The sequence below is a fragment of the Pelodiscus sinensis genome, chromosome 6 (genome assembly GCF_049634645.1).
Source record: "Pelodiscus sinensis isolate JC-2024 chromosome 6, ASM4963464v1, whole genome shotgun sequence".
NCBI lineage: Eukaryota > Metazoa > Chordata > Testudines > Trionychidae > Pelodiscus > Pelodiscus sinensis.
Window position 1 is genome coordinate 42,492,633 of NC_134716.1, and position 18,756 is coordinate 42,511,388.

An 18,756-nucleotide genomic window follows, 5' to 3' on the forward strand; every position below is an offset into this window, starting at 1 on the left:
TTCTATGGTAAAAAACTTGATAGATCTGAAAAGAAAATACTTAGAGAAAGGCCATGTTCTGTTTAATTTTTTCAAGAGGAGGCTTTTTCGCCATTTAGCCCTGTCTAGACCAACATTTCAACCTGATAGTATTTCCTGTACTAGCTAATTTCTCTTAGGTAGTTACAGACCCCACTGTCTAGATGGGGCCAAATGGTGGAGAAGCAATTGGAAAAGCTATGCAAATTGTGGAGCGCAATTTGCATAGCTTTTTCCAGAAAAAGGCTATAGTGTAGACCTACCCTCAGATGCACTGTAGAGAGAGGGTCTGACATAGTTGTCATTTCACCTCACAATGTATCCGTTTAATCTCAACTGTTAATGTCCTTTTCTCTAAGCACCTACCCTTTTTCTTCAGCATCATGGTAAAGGGCTGAAATAAACAGAATGGTTTAGTTGTGCAGCTCTTTTGGAACTTCAAACTCAACCACATTAACTACCTACTGTTTTCCATTTCTGCACTTCTCTCTTCTGTGGTATTCTAGACATGGTTCCATGGTGAGTTAGGAAGAAAAGTTTTGACTCAATACATGCAAAAAGTCATAGCATAAGACAAGCACTGAGATTATCAGCATTTCCCCCATTAACATTTGCTGGTCAGGTGCATTTTACACTTCTGTTGTATACGTTGTGCAGGGATAGTAAAGACTTCAAGAAACAGCTGCTTTAGAACAACAAATCCTGATAAATGATTATAGAAGTATCTATGACAGAGGGGTAACAGAAAGCTCCAGAGCTGCTCTCGTAACAGCCTAATAGCAACTGTGGATATCTAGCAGAGTTGTGAAACTTGTACTACTTTCAGTATTTCTGCACAAACCCCATTGAAGTCTGTGCAATGAAATGGCAAAGTTGAGACCTTAGATGCTCAGGGTGCATCTACACAGGATGTGTCTTCAGAATAATGGCCGTTATTCCGAAAACAATGCAAGCATCTACACAGTGGTTCCATTATTTCGAAATAAATTTGAAATAATGGACTGCTTATTCCGACTTCTGTAAACCTCATTCCACTAGGAATAATGCCTATTCCGAAATAGTTATTTTGGAATAGCAGTAGTATGGATGCTCTGCTGCTGCTATTTTGAAATGGCTCCTCCCCAGGTCCATTCAGTTACTACTCCCCAGTGCCTCCTGGGGTTCTAAATCGAGGTAACACGTCCACATTAGGGAAGCCTGCCCTGGATTGATTTTTGAGGCTTCTGTGTAGTGTAGACGTGCTATTTTGAGATAAGCTGTTTCGTGGTATTTCTTTCTAAGTAACTTATTTCGAAATAAGTGGGCAGTGTAGACGTACCCTAAATGATTTTCGGAATGGATTATAATTAATGTGTTGATGGTATACACTAAAGGCAGGGACTCTCTCAGGTGAGGCTAAAAAGAAATATTAACAGTTGCTTTTATTACCTGTACTATCTATTTTCTCTTAGGTAGTTACAGTCCCCACTCTTGTAGTATCTGAACTATTTCACTTTACAGGACCCCTGTGAGATGCAGGGGAAGTACCATTAGCCCTATTTTTTTCAGATGCTCTCCCTGCCTCATTTCCCTAATGATTTGCCCAGCATCTCTCTGAAGTTTGTGATGGAGCAGGGAATTGAATCTGTCTTCCCCAAGCTACCACCTTAAACACTAAATCTTAAATTTCCCAAAGACCATCTGTTCTCTGTGCTGAATGACCATGTGTGAACAATACAACTTGACCCCGATCAAAATCAATACATGGACAACCTAAAGTCTAGATTAATTTTGCAGCTTTGACTGCACTTCTGACAACTGAATATGCATTGTTGATTTTTTAGGGATGAAAGGGGCCCCTGGATGTAAGTGCCCACAAGCAGAAAATCTGTTGAGATATGCAAGAGAAAATGAAGGGTTATTTTTTTGAGAGGCCTCTGCGAAGGAAAACAGGTTATAGTAAAGCCCGGTTGAAAGGTTCAGGATCAACAGCCAATGGGAAGACAAATTGGGGTTCTTAAATACACCAGGAATAAAAATTCAAGCTCTGCAAAAAGAAGCTAATGTGTTTCTTGTCCTCAGCAATTAATCTGGATTTGACTTTTTTTCAGGATGCACTAAGGTTTTTCTCTCTCTTTTTTGGATTCAACTAATGAGCTCCAAAAACCAGGCCAATTTGTCCCTCACTGATCCCAAGGTAATCTTTCTTGGCATTATGTCCAGTCACATCATTCTTCTTCAACTCAGGCTGCTTTTTTGTAGTAATTCACGTTTAGCTCTGCCCAGTGGGTTATTCATCCTATCTATGCTTCCAGTATGACATTTCTGGAAATTCTGTGAAACCTCCTCTGTTGGTTTTGGCATGGCAGGGAAGAAGTCCATACCCTCTGTCTCTCTCTTCATATACACGCATCCAGAATGGTATAAAAATACACTAGTGTTGAGTTTCACTGGTCCATACACAGTTGAAAACTTGTGTTTCAGGTTAGGTTGTACCCTATTTAAGTTGGGGGGGGGGCAAATGCTAGGAACTCTTACAGCCTTTGTAAAATAATAATAAAATGCAAAATTGTGTTGACATTTTCCCGGGGAACTAAAACAGAATTTAATTAGATAAACCTGGAAATCTGTATTTAGTCTCTAAACACAGAATTCCTGGAAACTCCTTGGCAAATGTATGAACTTGACAGTTGTACTTTGTCACTATTTTAAATGGAGGTAGATTCTTATTGCACTTAAAGTGGGCTGAACTTGGCTCACAGGCAGATGAATAACGTAAAAGTCACAAATGCCTGCCAAAATCTTTCTTCACAAAGAACAGAAAGCAGGAGGAGGATGTGAAAAAGAGAACAGAAAGAGTTTCTATCCATACTAGCTATGCAGCAGCTCTTGCAGACTAATCCTTTTGCCAGTACCACAGATTTGATGGCGCATCATGCGGTCACCATCTGCCACTCAGCAGTTAGGTTACAATTTATTTTTTGCTTCTAAAAACACAATTCAAATGCTGTGGATGCTGTTATGTCCTGTATATAGATAGCTGAAGGGGACTTGAAATGTGTATGTTTTAACTCTTTGAATAACCACAGCTTTTGTCCTTTTTAAATAGTGAAACATTCCTAACTTGAATATTTAATAGGATCATATAAGTGCTTAAAGCTGGGCATGTGTTCATCAGTTGTGGGGGAGGAGTAAAAAGAAACACATCAGAGCCAACAGAAAAGTGAATTTGCATTGTGTACCCTGGGCTTTCTGTAGGGAGAGACTTCAGCCTAGATCAGGGATGGCCAACCTGTGGCTCTTCTGAAGTTAATATGTGGCTTCTTGCTCTGGCACTGACCCCAGGGCTGCAGCTACAGGTGCCAAATTTCCAATGCTCAACTCCTGGCTCCACCTCCTCCTCTAAGTGTATTGTGCCCTCGTTCCTTCTCTCCCCCTCAAAGCCTCATGAGGGCCCTGAAACAGCTAATTGGAGTGAGCAGGAGGCACGGGGAAGGAAGAGGAGGCGCTGACTGGTGGGGCTGCTGGTGGGTAAAAGATGCTGGAGATGGGAGAGGAGACACCTGATGGGAATGGCTCACAAATTACTGTGGCTCTCTGGCAATGTACATTCGTAAAATGTGGGTCTTTTTCAGGTTCAAGGTAGCCACCCGGGGCCTAGATGGAAAGCCTAAAGAAGATGTAAGGGGTAACCAAAGGGCTCTTGAGGAAAGAGTGAAGCTGTAGACCATAGTCCTTTGAAATAGGAGGACACTTAGGCTACGTCTAGACTGCAAGCCTCTTTTGAAAGAGGCTTTTTTTGAAAGATAACTTTCAAAAAAGACTTTTTCGAAAAAGAGCGTCTAGGCTACAACCTGTACTTTCAAGAAAGTGACTTGCTTTTTCGAAAGAGCACCCAGGCAGTCTGGATGCTCTTTGAAAAAAGCACAGTTTGCATTACATAGAGCCTTTTTTTTTTTTTTTGAAAGAGCACTTTCAGAAAAAGGTATTCTTCCTTGTAAAACAAGGTTTTCCGCGATCGAAAAAACTGCCGCGTTCTTTTGATTTATTTTTGAAAGAATGCGGCAGCAGTCTAGATGCAGGGGAAGTTTTTTTTTTTGAGAAAAGGCCACTTAAAAAAAAAAAAAAAACCCTGTAGTCTAGGCACACCCCTTAGTGAGAGAAGTGGTTAAGAGTGTAAAGTCATTGATTTCAGTGGATCAGAATTGACTAAAAGAATTCAAGATGAAAGAATGCAGCGGATGGAGAGAATGAGCATGATACAGTAGAACCTCAGTTAAGAACATCTCGAAAAAGAAGGTTCACAACTAAAATGTTTTGTTCAGAGTTACAAATGTTGTGGTTAAGTCTACATCTGAACATTGACTTAGTACAGTTTTGACATTGTATTATGTAGAAGAAGAATGCTCCTTTGAATCTTAATTTAAAAGGAACAAGCATCGAAACTGTTTCCTTACTTTAAAAAAGATTTGACAAACTTCCCCTTTTTAAGGTATTTATGTGTTATAGTACTGTATTTTTGTGTATGCTGCTGCCTGTTGAGGTGGTTGAGTACTAAGTTTGTAACTCTGAATGAACTCTGTTCCTAATTTTGAGGTTCTACTGTATATAAATGGCCAGGTTTTTTTTATAATCCCAGGATTGTCCTGAAAAGTTTGAAAAATGAGCTCTTAAAGATAAAAAAGCAACCATATGCTAATAGTTTTCTGTTGCTCCAATTCACCTGTTACCTAGCACACTGTTTAAAACAACAACAGTGCGTCTTAGACTACAAATAAAAAAATGCAGCAGTTGGTTGTTTAGGCCAGGAGCTTGTATTTTTTTTTTTTTTTTTAACCTTCCTCACAATGTCTCTGTGGGCACCCTTTCAAGTGACAGACCCACACCAGCAGTCTAGAGTAGAAATTGCCTTTCACCCATTTTTTTTTTTTTTTTAACAAGATCACTGAGTTACAGCGTTGTTTCCCAACCGTATGGACTCCAGCAGGTCATTTGTTCCCTGCTGCAGAATCGTCCTTGGGGGTTGTGATGGAGCAAAATGTTAAAAACAAAATGATCCATTTATCCATGGGAATGCCACAGGCAGAGTGAAAACGCTTACAGGTAACAAAAAGCTAAATACATCTATATCACGGAGCCATTTTCCATTCCTTGTCCTTTTTTGTTTGGCTGGGATTTTTTTATGGGATCCATTTGTACAGTAATCCTTTCTGAGGCAGTGCTTCTGTCTGAGATTCTGAGCAAAATTTCTTTGTCTGATCTCGGATGCTGAACATGATCTTAACAGATGAGGTTGAAATCAGTCTTCCAGAAATGAATTCCCAATCTTGTCTGCTTGAGCATCAGACAGCTCAGGATGTCTGCAGCAGTAGACCCAAAGAAAACTAAGTCTGACTTAACTTTATATATATTCAGGTCTCTTTAGGTTTTATGGATTTTGTCACTTTTTTTAAGACTTAATACAGAAGTTTCCCATGTTTTAGACACATCACCTAAATGAAAATGCGTTCAAAACAGATGATCCTCTTAGGGGGCTGAAGACTCTAGTCTTGATTTTAAAACCAGGCCAAAATCTGCCTCATTCCAGTTGACTCCGTTGCTCCCTCTTTCTTTCTTAGTTTTTTCATTGGTATTATAGTAGCATCAACAGGCCCTAAGCAAGACTGGGATTCCACTTAACTGCACAGAAAGAGATTGGTACCTGCACAGAATAGTTTATGGTTTAAATAGAGTCCAACCAGGCAATTGATGGGAGGGGAAGCAGAGACAGAGACCAGAAGTGCTTACCCAAGTTCACACAGCAAATTAGTGTCATAGGAACAGGAGACATTCAGCTCTCTTTTACTTTTCTGTTTCCTGAGATTTCTCTCTCTCTCTCTCCCTTCCCCCCCCCCCCCCCCCCCCCCCCCCCCCCCCAGTTGTTGAAAAGCATCTCCCATACCGCATTTGCAGAGTCAGGGACAGAAAGAGGAGAAATAACAGGTGGTGAAGAAAGTGCAAAAGAATTTGAGGCATTACTTTTGGTCTTGGCATTTGCCATGCCATTTAGCAAGAAAGTGGGATGATAACACATAGTCTGATGCAGCTGAATTATTTGTTACTTGAATTATTTCTATTGCAATAAGTCATTTTATACTGTATAATAATATTCTTAATACAGTCACTTGTAATTGCTGTGGTTTTTTGTTTGGCTTTTTTTTTTGTTACAGGTGCTCTAATTCCCAGCATACTTCAGAGATGCCATGGAGCAATCATGTTAAATCAGTGTCTACTTAATTCTCTGGGGAATATTTTTCTTTTTATAAAGGAGTTTAGAAGATTAAGGCATTCAGACTAAAGCAATTAGATCAGTATTGCATACTAAGTTGTATAATACTATGAGATTCTAAAGGTTTTGTGCCACTTTATTAATGTGAGGTAATCTGTGATTGGTTTCTCACATGTAACTGTTTTCAGTTACATTTTGCCTGAAATCATTCATAGCTGCCTTAAATGAGTTTTTAGCTTGACAGATCACAAGAGAGGTTGATTTTTAGGTAATGTTTTCTTTAATTTAAACTTAAGCATTTGAAATGGTTGCCTCACTGATTGAAGAAAAAAGTCTAAAAATGTAGATCCATAAATGCACAGGTTCCAAGGTTAGTCCTGGGAAAACTTATTCACAAAGGGTGAGCAAACCTGCTCAAGTTTTGGGTAGAGCAGTCCAGCAAGAACACATCACACATGCCACTCTTCCATGTCCAGTTTACAGATCTGATTCTGGAACTGTCCCTGTTTCAAGGGCTTTAATGTTATATGGGGACCCACAGCCTCAGTAACTCTGTCTCTGCACCCTACCACCTGAATACCTTTCAGGAATACACTGGCTTGTGTAGTCCAGTTTTGAAATCATGTAGGCTCATGCTGTCCGAGACATCTAGGTTTCACGATTTACCACTGCTTGGGGATAAGGTTGAGCCTACACCAAGCTGTCTTGGGAGCTGAATGCCTGAAAGAAATGTAAAGTGGGGGTGGAGTCTGAAGGGGATCTGGGCAGGAGTGAGGATGTGGGGAGAGGAGGGGGTGCAGGAGTCAGGGTTAGAGGTGTGAGGAAGGGCTCCAGAGCAGAAGGCTTAGAGTATGTGTGGACAGAGGGAGTGCAGGGGAGCAACAGCACCATTTAGAGAGGGCAGGAGGGACTGAAGTCCTTCTCCCATCCCTCGAGATTCGTATTGGAATGCTTCTTCCTGTTCCCCTTTATCACTGTCTGGGAGTAAGAGGGAAGCCTCAGGTGTGAGTCACTTACTCCTATGCACCCTCCTATTCCCAGCCAGGAGAGAGAAGAATGCATGCGTTCTTCATGTTTTCCTCACTCCCTGATGGAAGGGAAAGAACAATCAGTGTCCCTGAACAAATTTTGGTGGGTGAAGGGCTTTAGCTCCCCCTACATTCCCTAAATAATTCCCTGAAGGGGGCTTGGAGCTGGAACAGTCCCAGACAAGTGGGGGAGCATGCCCCTAGCCAACTCATTTTAACCTGCCTGGCTGCTACTTCATGTGGCAGCCTGCAGGAGGCCCTTGAGGGAGCATACCTTGCCGCCTCCTGCAGTTGAGTGTCCTGTCCAGCCAGCTCCTTCTTGTTGAAGCAGTACATCGGGATGCACTGACTTACTTTCACCTCTTCTCTAGCAGAGAGTAGCAAAGAGAGGTCAGGTTTATGTCTTTATAAAACTTTTGTTTCCTTTAATTGTGTGATGGGTTCCTAGATACCATGAGAGAAGCTCGTGAGAAATGCTTACCTATTTGCATTTCTACTTAGCAATCCATACTGGGTTTCAAGTTTCCAAATGCAATTCAAAGTGTATGTATTGATCGGAAAAGACTGATGTGTAGGTGTTGGGTCTTATCTACTTTCGAAATTATCTCTGTCCTATTTCTTACCCTGGAAGTTGAAATCAGATCAAGTGCTTAAGCTAACAGTCTATAGATTCAAATGTCTGAAAGCTGGTTTAAGATGTTTTTAGGTCAGATGAGGAGCCTTGGACTCTGAGACCTGCTTCCACTGACGAATAGATGGAGTGTATTGACTTCATGCTTTTAAAAACTCAAAATAGAAGTGTTCAGTTAGAATCTTCCATTTGGTATTGAGTTATTTTGTGCTACTTTGTGTAAGTGCAACTGTTTAAAATCCTCAGTATGCATTTCATAATCTACACTTTATTTTAATATTGCAATGTTGAATGGCCTTGTAAATCTTACATGTGGCACACTGGAGGTGTGTACACTGCACGTAGCTCGAATAAGATACGCAATTAGAACTACGCAAATTGCATATCTTATTTTGATTTTATTTCTAAATAGCTCATTTTGTAATAATTTCAAAGTGACCTGCTACTCTGAAACATCCCTTACTTCTCATGGAATTAGGTTTACAGGGATGTCGGAATAGTGAGCCCAAAACAATGGGCTTGCTGTTTAGGCGCAGGATAGCTATTTCAGGATACACTGGTATCCTGAAATAGTGTTGCAGTGTAGACGTGGCCTGAGATACTGTGTAAAATGGTTCAAGTTAAACAACAAAATCCCTGCTGAACTAAGAACTTTTTGTCTCTTATGCCTGGAGTGGATTGCAGTTCAGTATTTTTTTTTCTCCTTTATTATCCTCAGACTAAGCCCCAGTCCTCCAAATATTTGAATAAACTTGTGTGTAGTGCTGTCTATTCGGTCAGTTTACTTTTTATTAAATTGATCACATTATGCCAGAAAACTAGAAGTAAATTAAATATTTGATTATATAATCTTTTTCCCTTTACTATTGAAAAGACAAATTCTTAACTACTTTTTCTGATATGGAGGGTAAATGTAAAATAATTATTGTTCAAATATCTAAAATATACAAAAATGTGTTATCCATTCACTTTTAGCTGAAAACCAAATATGTGGACAACATAAAGAAGTTAGTCTTTCTCTTAAACAAAATCTTTCCAATAAAATTTTCATACAACTTTTTTCTCTTCAATATTGTTTTCATGACAGTTTTCATTTTTTTTGTACAGTGAAGCTTCTGTAAGTCAGCTTAAATTAAAGCACCATATACTGAGGCTAAATGACTTTTCAGAGTAAAATAGACATAGTTGTAACTGTACAGGAGAGATTTTGTCTTATCCATGCTGAACACATTTTGCACTCTGAACTTTGCAGTATTCAGTCTTGAGCTATGATTTGGAACAAAGCTCTCCTCAAAGGGAAACATTACAGGCTTCCGCCTTAAATAAATCACAGAAGGCTCACTTTATTTTGTTATGTAGCAGCCATGGTTGGCAAGTGCTGAGTGTTAACCTTTAGGCGAAGAACACCAGTGAGGTGCAACTGTTACAGGTTTTTCCACTTCTTGATTTTTTTTATGTACTGCACATTTTATAAGAAAAACCCCTTTTAAAAGGAAAATCTGGTTCTTGCTTATAAAACTAGAATATACCAATTATTTGTCGTTTGTGTTTTTAAAAATATCAAAAGCATATTAATATATCTCCTTCAATTTCTTGGGAATCTAATGTTTTTGAATATGAACATTTCTTTAGTCATTACACACATGCAGTTGTAATGTGCAGTCACATAATTGGTGCCAGGAATCCGTTTTTTTCTTTTGCATAATGGGCAGCACTAGTTAATAAATGTTGTTCAGCTTGGCAAAAGTATGTGGAGGTGTGTGCATGCATACATTCTTCAACAAACAACATTTAACTTGTGTTGTAAAAGCTCTGTTGGGAGAATCTTCATTTATAGTCCTGTGGGTAGAATAAGTAAACCCATGTAAAAGTGATTAGGCTCTACTGGTTGTGTTGTAACATTTTTTTTTTTTCTTCTAACATGGCCATAGTACACTAAATATGAAGTGTAGGTTTAGCTTTATTTCTAGATCCCATTACTAATCCCCGCAGCCAGCCAGCCAGTCCCCTGAACTGAATCTACTCGTGTATTATGCCATGTGGCTGAGTTCAGTGTTCTCTTGTCATTCATTTGAAATATGATCTTGATTTGAATCTATATGTGCATAATACTTTGATACACTGGAATTTGGCAGCACCAGTCACCTCCTTGGTACCAATTCTAAACACTAATGTGCTAGGAAAGTTCAACTGCGCTGTTATGATGCAGACAGAATACTTAATAGACTACATTTGTGACACTTTCCTCAAGGCACCCAGAAATAGAAGCCAGTGTTGTCCCTCTTGTCTTGCAAGGGGAAGTTTGCTGAGGCTTACGCTGTGTGTCAGTCAAATTCCTGCCACACTAGTCTATCCACCTCCCCTGCAAATCCTCAAGACTCTGCTAGTCTGAATCTAGCCTTGCAGGAAACAGTGAACTCCACTCTGCATGTTCCCCAGAGATATTTCTCTGCAGTACCAAGTCCCTCTCACCAAATACTCTCAGAAAATGTTTGGTGCCTCCACACAGTGCACACACCAGACTGTTAAGTCAGGTGAAAACTCAACTTAATTCAGTGTAACAGCACTGAGATGGCTAAAACTAAGTATAATCTAACCACAAAGAACAGAGATTCAAGTGCTAGTAAGCAGAGTTGACCAAAACAGAAAATGGTTACAAATGGGGGGGGGGGGGGGGGACGGACCGCTTTCTTGTGCTAAAACTTAATTCTAACAAGTTGTCTTTGCCTAAACAGTTCTCTCTAGCATGTTGATGTTCACATCAGAGGATGTTATACCTTTAGTTCTTTAATTAATGGAATTATACCCTTAACTAATGCTATACCTTTAAAAGCTTCACCGGGGTAGCAGAGTTAGTCAGTATTTGGAAAAACTTAAACAACTAATAGTCTTGCAGCAACTTAGAGACTAACAAAACATGTAGATGGTGGTATGAGCTTTTGTGGGCTCATGAAGTGGGTTGTGCCCACAAAAGCTCATGATACCATCTACATCAGTGTTTCTTAAACTTTTTAAGACCAAGGAATAACAAATATTTTTTTATGAGCAACATCCCAAGGGTTTTTGTTGGGGGAAGGGGGGAGACCCTGACCAGATGACACTTTTACTTCTGATGACAATATTCGCTCCCTGCCCATGATAAGTATTTTTTAAAAAGTATCTTTTTTTTAAATCTAAGTATCCCAAATTGTATTACAATAAGTTTAAATGGTATATTGTGGTATGTTTGTGAGCAGCCTTCTCTCACTCACACTCACACAAACCTGGCAATCGCTATCCATTAAATAAAAAAAAAAAAGTTGTCAGAAAAACAAAAACAAAGAAGTAACATTGTGCCCCCTGACGTGGAAGATTCTGACACAACCTCCAAGTTTTCCTGCCCTCCCCCAGTCAGGGGCTGGGCTGAAGTCACTCACAGCAGCCTGGGCGGCATTAATGACGTCACTCTTCTTGCTTTTCCCCACCCTCCCCCAATCACATACTTAGCCCCAGCTTTCATTTTTAAAACTGAGCAGTCCAGTGCCAAGGGACAGCTCCTGCTTTTTTTTTTTTTTTTTTTTTTTTCTCCCCCCCCCTCCCCCCCACCCGGGTCCTTTGGGCCCACTCCTCGAGCCTCAGGACCAATGCGGGCCGCCTGACGGAGCGAAGTGCACGCATCCCGAAGGTACAGAGAGTTGCTGGGGGAGCAGGAGGGAGGGTAGGAGGTGAGCGGATGCCCCAGGGGCAGGGCTATATGGATATAAGTGGGAGGAGTTTTGGGCGGTTGCAGAGGGCTGCGCTGGGTGTCCTGCGCACAAATCCGGCAGCCTGGGTTAAGTATGATTTTCAGAGTTAATTCAATCTGTTTACTTGCTCTCTTAGATTATTAATGAAAGACTGATTAAGTCCAGTCCTAACAGAGTCTGTGGCACCTTGACTGCCACCTGCCTCAGATCCCCACTCAGAATGATACATTAGCATTTATTATTGCTTTGTGAATCTCCCTTCACGCAGCTTTCAGTATTTGAAATATCAAAGTCAATTTCTGGTTCTCACAGGGTTTTTTATGCCACCTATCACTGTAGTATTGGAGTACCTTAAATCGAGAAATGATTGCTATCATGGAACATGAATAAAAAGTGTCATGTTTACTTTAATTTTCTGTGTCCCCCCCCCCCCTACTTCCCTTGCTTATTTTTATCATGTTGTGAAGGGAGGCTTAGTTAGCTATTGTGCTCCTATGGATGGGTGTGCTGCGGAAGCAAGTGTATACATGCAAACCCTGTATTCAGAAGCTTGCAACTCCTTTCTTACCCCTTATCTTTCCTAGTGAATAGGCACTGTTGCTGTAATTCACGGAGTAGCCAAGTGAACCCTTTGCAATCATTCTGAGCACTGCTTCTTGGAGTGGCTGGAGATTATTAAAATATACTCCCTAACTATGGATATGGAATGGAACAATATCTTCCCCATGATATATGCTCCATCTATTTCAGCACTTGAAGTATGAACCCAGTTCTTGCACTGACAACTGTTTGTAATCACTGATAGTTCAGCGAAAACAAAAACCAAAATAAAAAACCTTACTACCCAAGATACAATTTTCTGCTATCTAATATTTTAAAAAGCCACATCCTCTCAATATGGAAACTTTCTGCATAGGGAACAGCATGCTCCAAAAGGATTCATGAGTGTATGGTGCTAATTGCATAGCACTTCAAGCTTGAGGGTTGTATGTTCTTTGCACTTTATAAGGTCTCAAATTATATACAGCCAGATAATTTTAGTTACAATATTGAAGATCCATGGAAACTCCTGTGAAGTTACTATGGATTATAAAAGCATAATTACAGTCTCTGGCCCCCAGTGTTCTGTCTTAAGAAACTGAAGTTAAAATGATCGGTGTAGTTTAAGGGCATCTCCTTACAAAATGAGTCTCTCAAGAAGTAAATCCAATATGAATTATTTGGTATTTGAATTTTTTTTAATGCTGAAGCAATTTTCTTTTCTTTAAAAGAAAAAGATAGCAGATGGACACATACAGACAACAAATATTGGAAAATCATTCGTCATGCTAAGCTCCACAGATTCATTATAATACTTGAGCCTGCTTGTGGGCGAAACAAGACCTGACAGCAGGGAAATGCCCTGTACCCATAGCAGCAGGAGGCTCTAAAAGTCCTTCCTACTGCACAGATTTTTCTGAGGGAAATGACAAAGTTAATTTTAAATTCAAGTGCTTGTTCATGTTCATTCCATGCTAGATGTGTGCACCTGGCTTCAGAGGGCACTAGAGTCGGTCCTATGGATAATCCTGGAGGGGAGGCAATACCTCTGGCAGTTGAGCATGCTAAATGCACCCACTAAGCATGGAAATGGCCATGAGCAACATATCTCAAAGAAAATCATTAACAAAAAAGTAATAAGTGGTTGCTGGGTGGCTTTTTTTTTTCTTTTTTTAAGACTAACAGTTTGACTCCTAATGTGTCAGTCTAATTCCCTGCCAGGTCCCAGAGCTATATTTAATTTTATGGGAGTTTGTCCCCTTTTCTTTACTTCTCCTTCTGAGGCATTTGCAGTGGCTGGTGCCACTGCAAGCTGAGAAAAGGCAAAAGAGAAGATATGTGTCTCCTGCACCACTCTCATTTCCCCCAGCCTCATCCTTATTGCGTGCCTTGTTGGGAAGTTTGCCTGGTTCTGTGGGCAGAATGCAACTTCCTTCACAAGCCAACCAGATGGATTCTCCTCAACCCCCTTTCCCCCCCCCCCCCCCCCCAAACAAAATATCAGCAAAAATTCTTGACAGCAAAATAGGAACGGCCATGCTGGGTCATACCAATGGTCTTTCTAGCCCAGAATCCTATCTTCTGATAGTAGTCAATGCCAGGTGCTTTAGGGGGGAATGAACAGAACAGGTAATGAAGTGAGCCATCTATGTCACTCAGGCCCAGCTGCTGCTGGTCAGAAACTAGTGATATCCAGAGTATGGGGTTGCGTTCCTGACTATCTTGGCCAATATCTATTGGCTGTTCTCCATGAACTTACCTAGTTCTTCTTTGAACCCACTTTTCCTTTGTCGTCTTAACACTGTGAACACGGTCCACGTGTAGACTGTGTTGTGTGACAAAGTACTTCCTTAGGGTTGGTTGGTTGCTATTAATTTGATTAGGTTATCCCTGGTTCTTGTGTGAAGGAGTAAGTAAAATGTCCTTATTCTTTCTCCATACCATTCATGATTTTATAGATTGCTGTCATACTCTCCCTTCAGTTTTCATAATTTTGTTGCCTTTTCTGTACCTTTTTCCAATTCTAATATTTTTTTAAGTTGGGGTGAGCAGAACTCTATGCAGTATTAAATCTTATTAGATCATCTCTTCCTGGTCAAGTCCTACCCCTTGAGAAATCTTAAAATTACCATGGACAAAGTGTTAGAAAATATATTGCAGAGATTAATCCCACCCTGGCTGGGGGGATGGATTAGAATAGCTAATGTGTGTCTCCAATCTTTAATCACTATAATTCTTGTAGTCCTTTTAGAAAGGGTATCTTCAGCTGCGGTACCTTTTTGTAAGGAAACTGGATTTTGTGGTTATGGTTCTAAAATGTCTGACTACAGTTGCAACTGTCCATATTTCTGCTAATTAGTAGTTATTTTGTGAGCATGCTAAAGACGAAATGAAGCCAAAAATAAGTACCGGGATTTAGAGTGTTTTAGTGTCAATTGTCTGTCACTTGATCCCATATTTTTTTGCACACTGCATTATAAGTGGCAGCTTTTGACTTTTTTTTTTTTTTTTTTTAAAGGGGTAAAAAATTCTGAAACAAGTTGAGTGTTAACTTAATAGGATAACTGTTTGGTCAAAGACAGTTTCTTGAAGTCATTGTATATTGATGCATTGGAGGCATGATGCCAAGTGCCCTGAAAGGAGTGGATTTAAAGTAGTAATTAACTACTGGTTCAATAGGAATTACAAGATCACAAAACAAATTACTGTTATTAAGAACGTATTTGTTCTCACACCAACCAGTCACCGTATTTCACTGTCTAACTTGAGTTTGCTCTCTGTGTTTCTTTAAAGCTGATATAAGCAGTTATAGTTTCTGTAGAATATTTTATGTGCATGTTTCTGGATTTACTTTTTTAGTTTAGCTATCTCTAAAATGACATTCATGAGAGCCCTGCTGTAAACAGTAAAAACTATATAACTATTATATGACTTGCTACTTTATAGAAGGTAGTGAATGCATGCTGCAGTAAAAACAAAGGGAGCAATGAGAGAAGATTATTGGAAAGAATGGAGTCAGTCATTGTATAGCTGACTTTAGTTCACATGAACAGTTCTGATAGTTATTTAGTAAAATAGTATTTGGGGGTCCCCCCCCATACTTGAAAAGGGGAAAGAGGGAAAACCAAAATGGTGTGACTTTGAGATCACAGCCATGAAATAGCCTTTTGATTACAGTGTAAAGGTGATCTTTATATACAGTCTGTAATAACAAACTAGCTGTGGTTAAGGTTTTTTGTTCTGAGAATTGTGCATCCATGGAACTGCACTAGAGCATGGTTGGAACCAGTTTGGAGTCAAGTGAATGGCATTTTTTTTATTAAACTCTGTGGTGTAGTTTTGGAACACTTTTCAGTAGAGTTGGGTAATGTAACCTTTGGGTATAAAGAAAAATCTCTGCTAAGCCTTCCATATGTTTTAAAAAAAAAATACTTCTCTTATCTGGACGCCCATTCTTTGTCCCCAAGAAGTCAGCTTTTGTGCTCTAATGTGTTGACTGGGAAACCCCCATAGAAGGTAGCCATGTGCTTCCCTGCATTGGGCTCACCGAGGCTCAGTTGCTGGAATAGACTGGACTGTGGTGGAGTCTCAAACTGGTACTGGTTTGTGCCATAGTTGGAATCCCACCCTTGATTGCATATCCCTTATCCTTTTCCCCTTGATTCTTGCTTTTCATGACATAAAGTGGTGTGTGGGGCAGTGGCAGGATCTTCACCAAGTATGCCATGCAGCCTTTTATAAAGGTCTTAAGCATGGTACCAAATCAACTATTGGCCTCCCTGGCCTTTTGGAATGTGTCTTTAGAGTAAAAAGAAATAAACCAAAAATTGATTCTTGCTTTTTTACCAATAGAAGTGCAAAGAAGCAATTACCAGCAAGTACTAAAGATCAGAAATCAAAGAGCAAAAATCTTCACGAGATGAACAGCATATGTTGAACTGACAAAAGTCATTAGTAAAACTGCTGGATTTTGTACTAAAATCCAGATGTGATTGGATTTCAAAATACATAGTGTAGCCACATACTAAAATTACGTTGGCTTTTCAAGACTGGGCATTATTAAATTGACAGGTTAATATTGGATCTGTTTTTGCTATCTAAATCAAATAGTGTCTGAAGCAAGTATCATGGGGTGTGTGTGTGTGGTGGGGGCAGGGGGACTGGCAGGAAAGTTTGGACTCTTGGGGGCCAGGCCGCAAATTTAAGGACAATACCCAGATAAAGAGCTGGGATTCCCAAGCCCAGAGCAGAAGCAGCTGGGAGCTGCACCCTTTTCTCCCCTGCTAAGTCAAGATCCTAACCACTACAGCATCCCACTACTAGGGAGACCTGGCCACAATATGGTTAGTTCTTAATATTTTATTGTGGCAGAAAATTGTGATATACATTTAGCTTCTTATACTGTGTAATAGTAGCTTAGTTGTTCTTTGCTATAGGACAGTTTTCACATCCCACAGAAGCAAGTACAGTTAGCGATAACAGGGTAGCTTGTAGCTCTTTACATGTACACAAAGTGGGTTGTGTGCTTTTTGGTGTCATAAAACAGAACAGTATAGGTGCTGTAATAACAATAAGCCGTTCAGCAGTTTCACATTAAGAATAGATCTACACCTGCAAATTTGTTCAGAAAGTACAGTATGTGATGGCTTAAAAGGTTGGTAGGGAATACAGGCAATTATGTGACATTTGACTTTTTTTTTGTTTTCCTTTCATTTAAAAATGAAACAAAGATTTGCATAAGGTTAAATGTAGTCCTCATTGTGCAGGGAAATGTTTCTGTAGTTCCAGCATCTCATCTATATTGCTGTGTCTTAGATCACAGTTTCCACAACAAGTACTCCTTTGGAAGGGGGTGAAGACATCAGTGGTTTACATGCACCTCCTTCCTTGGTATTCTAGTTTAGCCTCAAGTTTCTTTTTCTCCCTCCATGGCTTGTTTTCTCACAGGCCTTTTAAGTGCTGGGAAATTAGTGGTAGAATTTGTGGTAGAATGGCATTAAATCCTCCGTATGTTTAACGTTGCATCAGCTGTTTGTGGTTAAACCAAGACTTTTTTTTGTCCATTCTGATGGAAGTCTTGTTTTATGCTGTATGTATTCTAATATGATCTATTTTAGTAATCTTGTAGCTGCAACAACTTTTAGCAGTTAAACAGTTACTAAAATGCTCCCCCTGAGGCAGAGATTTCAGAAACTGCACTCTCAGCCCCACTCCTGGGGAGCCCCCTGTCACCCTGTGCTACTGCCTCTGTAGCAGTGTGGGGTGCTGGCATCTCCTGTCTGCAGTGGGCCCGAGCTCCCCGTAGACAGAGGCTGCTCTGCCATCCCATGGCTTCCTGCATGTACTGGCTCCTGCCTGCTCCCTCACCCTTCACACTGTTGCCTCTCTGTCAGAGGCAGCAGCGTGGGGGTGGGGAGGCAGGTGGCTCCACAGAAATGGGCACACATGGGGACCCAGCTTATAAACTGGCTCCCCATGGGCACCTGCCTCCTCTTCTACCCCTTTGCTGCCACTGATACAGAGGCGAGGGAGGAGGGGGAAAGTAAGAGGGAGGAAGTGCATGTTGTCATTTGGACTAACTGATAAGCCCATACTTTAACGGTTAATCATTTAAATGTCTATATGCTACATCCCTAGAGTGCACCACACACATACCTCCCCTCCCCCCAGACAGCTCTGAGAGCTGGCCAGAAACTTAAAGGGCCTGGTGCTCCAGCCGTGGCTGCTGGGAAACCTGGGCCCTTTAAAATTCAGGCCCCAGGGCAGTTGCCTCCATTGGTGGGCCTGGTCTTCCTTGTCAGAGGAACATAGAAGTCTCTGCATTCTCAATCAAGTCTAAAATGCAAATTGGCTAAAAGGGTAAAAACATCTTGCTACCTGACTTTTAGCTCATTCAGGAGTTGCCCTACTGAGCTGACACACTTCTACTTTATGCCTGATGTTTTTGAACTAGGGTGTTCAGCTGCCTGTTTGGTGACAGTTTGCCAAGTAGCAACCTGCCTTTTCAGATACAGCAGAGCATGACTCTTCTGTGGTTTGGGGGTGGGGGGGGGGGGGTTTTCAAGTCTTCGTACAGATGTGTGCTAGGGAAGTAAAGGGTTAACAAGTTACCAGATAACGCCCTTAACTGCTGAAATACTGGTTAATTGGTGGGATGGGCCCATCCAGAACAGCCCCCTGCATGAGGCAAGGTCAGGCCTGATTAACTGGTTACGCTTAACATTTAACCAGTTAACTTTTTTAAATGTAACTTTACTAGGGACATGAAAGGCTTACTGGTTTTGGTTAACTGTGGGCAGGAGGCTACTCCAGCCTCTGGGGTCACCTCAGATAAGAGCTGCTCCAGATGTCTGGAGTAGAGATGTTAAAATGCATTTAATTTTCAGCGGTAACATGCTGGGAAGCAGTCGACTTTTAAACCGGCTCCCTGCACATACTGGAAGCCTGCGTGTAACTGAAGATTAAGTTATGAGCCCAGGTTCATTGGTTAACCATATACAATAAACTTCCGATAATCCGGCACCTTTAGGACCCAGGGGGTGCCGGATTATCAGATATGCCGGACTA

At 40.7% G+C, this 18,756-nt stretch overlaps 1 protein-coding gene across 5 annotated transcripts in view; it reads left to right on the forward strand.

Moving 5' to 3' along the window:
• DAPK1 (death associated protein kinase 1) overlaps nucleotides 1-18,756 on the forward strand; it is a 131,497-nt gene that overhangs the window by 27,109 nt on the left and 85,632 nt on the right. The gene's annotated exons all lie outside the window — the stretch shown is intronic.